The 5,537-nt window shown below is 37.7% G+C and overlaps 1 protein-coding gene across 2 annotated transcripts in view; it reads right to left on the bottom strand.

Moving 5' to 3' along the window:
* The window catches only part of tbck (TBC1 domain containing kinase), a 48,669-nt gene that overhangs the window by 19,923 nt on the left and 23,209 nt on the right, over window positions 1-5,537 (bottom strand). The window lies entirely within an intron of this gene.

The raw sequence follows: 5,537 nt of genomic DNA, 5'->3' as shown, positions 1-5,537 counted from the left end.
AGGAGGGTGGCTGGCATCTCCCTTAGAGATAGGGGGAGAAGCTCCGTCATCCGAGAGGAGCTCGGAATAGAGCCGCTGCTCCTTCGCGTCAAAAGGAGCAAATTGAAGTGGTTCTGGTATCTGGTGAGGATGCCTCTTGGGAGCCTCCCTAGGGAGGTGTTCCAGGCACGTCCAGCTGGGAGGAGGCCTCGGGCAAGACCCAGGACTAGGTGGAGGGATTGTATCTCCAACCTGGCCTGGGAAAGCCTCAGGACCCCCCAGTCGGAGTTGGTTAATGTAGCTCGGGAAAGGGAAGTTTGGGCTCCCCTGCTGGAGCTGCTCCCCCCGTGACACGATACCGAATAAGCGCACAAAGATGGATGAATGGATGGACTGACATCATTTTACTTGAACAAATGATTCAACTTCTGTGAGATAATACAATGAATGAATGTGAATGTGATTCCCTCTCTTGAATCAGACATAAAGCATACAATATTAAGTAGCCTAAATGGATTGTGGGTGGTTTAGTTGCAGAAGTGAGCAGCTTGACCTTGGCATTTTCCTGCCATTAATAATCTTAAGTAGTCATCCAGCAGTGCCAGTAGCTCTTCAAGATAATAAGTTGCCATTGTTTAGCTGCTGTCCCTCATCTGAGCTCTTGAATCAAAATACGTTTTTAGTGCCTCTCCAGCAGTATCCATCCTTTCCTGCTTCTAGTGTTGAGAATAGAGAGGATTAGGGAACAGGGACTCACTGGATTAGCCAAGGATTTGGGTAAATTAGGAATTCTTTTCTTCACAGTCTTTCGCACTGACAACCACCCCCTTTCCCTCCCCTTTTTCCGTGGATAATAAGAAAGTCGGCATAATGAGTGCTCCTTGGTATGACCAGCACCTGGCCCAGGCTCAAGTGGATTATATAAGAGATGTATCTTTCCCCCCACTTTATGTTCCACAGCAGCATCAAGGTTAGGGGGTTGTCAGCTCTCATGGGCAAGGACCTTACAGCCTCAGTTACAAGGTTCATTCCAGTGAAAAACACACTGGTGGTCTGAGATTCCTCACCGACAGGCTCACAGGCAGTTCAGGGAAACACATTTTCCCTCCCTACGGGAAAGAATGCTGCATGCAATCACTCCTCCAGCTAAAAGGAGGTAGTAGGAATGAGAAACAGGAGATTGATAGCAGTTTTAACAAGCCCTGGGCTCAGCTGGGCATTCCAAGGCAGCCAATTCTGTAAAGAGCAACTCTTCTTTTTAGGCAGACAAAATTACATTTCAGTGATTATGTAGAGGCGTTGATTGTGGGCTGTGACTTGTTGCCACAAATAGTAGAATGGCATTATTAGTCAAGAGCAACTCCGGGGAATTGTGTAATTGGATTGTGGTGCAAAGGAAGATAGACCTGACAATAATGGAGATGAGAGAAGTGAGTGAATTAAAATACAATCTGTTGCATTGTAATGTTCCAACCCTCTAAATTATAAGAAACCATAAAATTTACTCTTGATCATCAACCCACAACCATCGGCTGTGACAACTCCCTTCTCCCTTTTTAAATAGCTCTTTAATCGTAAACCATACTGACATTGTTAATTGATTGATTGATAATAAAGGTGGCAGTGTGGAAAGTGATTATTGTCGAGGGGTTTGTCATCCATCTTTCATACATTTACAGCATACTGCAAAACAAAAATTATTTTTGGACATCACTTGAGGGAATGATGCATGCAGCTGCTCTATTCCATTTTCAAAATGGCATTAAGAAAGAGTGTTTCATTTGGTTTGATGAAACTTGGATGGAGGATGTGCATGGTGTTTGCACGGATTTAAGTTGTGCATGCATTGTTCTTGGAAGACAACAATAAAGTTACCATAATTCTGTCTTTACTGCTCCCTTTTCAGTGATCAATCAATGCTCCGATCTCTCATTTATCCAACATATTTATCCAGGATACAAGATCATGTAACTTAGACTGAGACTTAACTGAATATTAAGATGTGAAGAGAAGAAGAAGAGAAATGCTTTGGCAAGCTACAACTATGGTTGCTTTTGAACTTAAATTCCAAAATCAAAACAAATGGGTTATGCATATCCTGACCTGATCCTTGATGTTGTGGCCAAATGACCCAGCCTGACATGATACAGATGCACCAGTAACAAGGACAACAGTTGTGCCAAAGCATTGTCTGATGTATTATAGTCTCCAAGGCATGTTCACAAAGCAAATGATTTTATAATCTTTTTTGCAATAAATAAAAAATTAACAGATTCACTGGATAAAATACAAGATGCAGTATTGGATTAAAATCAACTTTTTTGTTAGTTTTTCTTGTATTACATTGTTCACAGTGCACGCTGTCTTTTGAATGTGTTGATTGCACACCAAATCCACTCAGAAAAAACTACATGATGAAATTATTAATTAAAATGTTATCGTTCTGAATGTTATAAAACCCTCTGTGTCCGTCATTCTCAAATGAGAACTTCTCAATAGTGTAAGGAGCTAGTGTAAGAACTTTCTCTGAGATCTGAGCATAGTTCTTTGAGCACAATTGCAGGAGTGAATCTGATATTAATAAATACAGCCCCAGATAAATACTGTCAGGACACTATGGATATTACCCAAGTCCTCCTTAACCCTGGTTGCTTGTAATAGTATTATTTTATTTGTAAAATTTATTTGTAAATTATTTGCCAAATATACTGTAAATGTGAATGTTGTGTCAAATTTGTCACTCACTCCCAACATCAATGTTCTACTTCTCCTTCTGCTCGTTTTTTCAAGGTGTCCCTGTGTGCAATGTTGCCTCGAGCACTCGTGGCTGTTTTTCTCAGAACTAAACGTCTATAACTAAAGCTCATCGGTTCTGTGCACAGCACTGCTCATTGAGACAGATGCTAATGTCCCGTAACGGCAAATGCCATTGCATCATCAGTAAACACACGGTTCCTGTCAGCCGAAGAGCTTTTCTGGTCCATTGTGAATCAATGAAGTCTCCAAACAAGAGAAAGTTATAGATTACCTGAGGCTACAAGACTAAGCAAATGGGAATCACAAAATGAGATTAATTGGCAACAAAATGGATGAGATGTATTGCCTGCTCTAAGGCAAAATTATGCAGTACAAGTCTTACATTTCATTTTAATTCAGAATCTGATATACTGAGTGTTAGATAATTCAAAAAACCTAATTGAAAAATAATAGTAACATATTGTGAGAAGGAAGTTGTCTGGAGGATGACGAGTAAATGTAGCCTGTCCATTGAGTCACAATACTTTCAGTATATTCATCATCATTCACACTAATTTCTCTTGAAGGTCTGGCAACTGATGACATTACCTTATATTCTGTATCACTTCCCTTAATTTTGGACCTCTCCTCTTTGTTGGAATATTGGCAATATACAGTGGTGCTCAAAAGTTTACATACACATGCTTAAGTTAACGATAAAAGAGGAATAAAAAAATCATGTTTTGGAAATTTATTTTAATACCTAAATTAAAAAATGAGGTAAAATCCAACCTTTAAGGACACCAATTTCTTGTGAATGAATAACGTATTGTAAATAAATAAATGTTCATTTAAAATACAGGGGTCATAAGTATACATACCCCTATGTTAAATTCCATAGAGGCAGGCAGATTTTTATTATTAAAGGCCAGTTATTTCCTGGATTCAGGATATTATGCATCCTGATAAGTTCCCTTGGCCTTTAGAATTAAAATAGCCCCACATCCTCACATACTCTTCACCATGCTTAGAGATAGGCATGGGATACTTTCTATAAAATCATCTCTCAATGCAAATCAAACCAGGTATTAGTCTAACTGAAATAAAAACATGCCTATCTCTAAGCATGGTGAAGAGTATGTGAGGATGTGGGGCTATTTTAATTCTAAAGGCCAAGGGAACTTTATCAGGATGCATAATATCCTGATCCATGAAATAACTGGCCTTTAATATAAAAATCTGCCTGCCTCTATGGGAATTTACATAGGGTATGTATACTTATGACCCCTGTATTTTAAATAAGAACATTTATTTATTTACAATACGTTATTCATTCACAAAGAAAATTGGTGTCCTTAAAGGTTGGATTTTACCTCATTTTTTAATTTAGGTATTAAAAAAATTTCCAAAACATGATTTTTTTATCCTCTTTTTAGTCAACTTAAGCATGTGTATGTAAACTTTTGAGCACCACTGTAAACTTGACTCACAGTGTTAGGTGAAATAGGCTTTGTTACTGAGAATTATTTTCTCTGGCCCCATTTACTGCCTAGTAGGAGGGAAAGAGAGGAGTATGTCTGAATCATTTAAAACCCATTGTCCTGTAACGTTATCTTGACCGTTAACTTTTAGTTCAAAAGTTGCAAACAGGAATGGAAAGAGAGCTGACTTTTTCACAACTGACTGTCAAGCCTACGGATGTGTCTTGTAAAGTTCATCCACTTCTGTAAACCTAGATTAGACGTTTACATTTTTACCACTGACAGTCATCACCACTAAATACAGGCTTCCATAATGCACAGGCTGAAATGAACAGAAATGTCAAAGATTATGTGTACCAGACAGAAATGTGGTTGATAATGTGCTCGTACAGAAGCAGTTTTAGATAGTCACTTGCATGACAATTAAGTTTCAAATGGCTACTGGTAGGCCTGCACAATTCAGGGAAAAATATGAATCACGACTTTTTAGCTTAGAATTCATATCACGATTTTCTTCCACGGTTTGTTTCTCACAAGATGTAATGTTTATTGCACACATGAACCATGAGAAGAAAAAAACATTGGCAGTACGAAACATAGATTTTTTTTGGCACCTATAGCACATTGTCCATCACCACAAGCCTGTAAACATCAAGGCTTCAACGAAGAGAAGAGAGAGCATCGCAGCGTTTGGGAGCACTTTATAACCTATTTTATACAATTTGTGTTTAAAACTCACAGAAAAAAGTAATAGTGTTTGTGATGCAGTTGGGTTGTAAAATGTAATGAGAATCAAAGTCATTAAAAAATAAAAATAAAAAAAATAGTTATTTAAAAATTAAATTTATTTAAAAATTAAATTAACAGGGTGAACTGAGTGTGAATTTTATAATAATTAATTGTGCAGGCCTAGCTACTAATTTACAATGTACGGTTTAAAGATTTGTTTGCTATATGAAATCTTTAATGTATTCCTTGAGGGTTTAAAAACAAGATGTACATTAAAAACAGCTATATCCTATATTTTTTAAGTATGGTTCAAAAATAAATTATTATATTTATTCTAACATTCCATTTGATTTATTTTTCCTTGTGTGCTACATAAGCTAAATTGAGTGTATTGTTCTTCTTTTGTAATGTCCAGCCAGCATCAGTGTATGTTTTTGTGGCTTTACACTTGCAATTTCTGTAGATACAAGCATGTGGAGCCTGCTCTGAAACAAATGAATGTAAGCTTCAGTTTTATGAGGACATCAATTTTGCACGCTTGAAAGCAGGAAGGCGCAGGTGCAGGCCACAAATTACAACATATCTACCATAACTCACAGTGTGTGTGTGTGT

The sequence above is a fragment of the Etheostoma spectabile genome, chromosome 2 (assembly GCF_008692095.1).
Source record: "Etheostoma spectabile isolate EspeVRDwgs_2016 chromosome 2, UIUC_Espe_1.0, whole genome shotgun sequence".
Lineage (NCBI taxonomy): Eukaryota > Metazoa > Chordata > Actinopteri > Perciformes > Percidae > Etheostoma > Etheostoma spectabile.
Note: the sequence above shows the minus strand (reverse complement) of the source record. Positions and strands in the feature narration are given on the sequence as shown.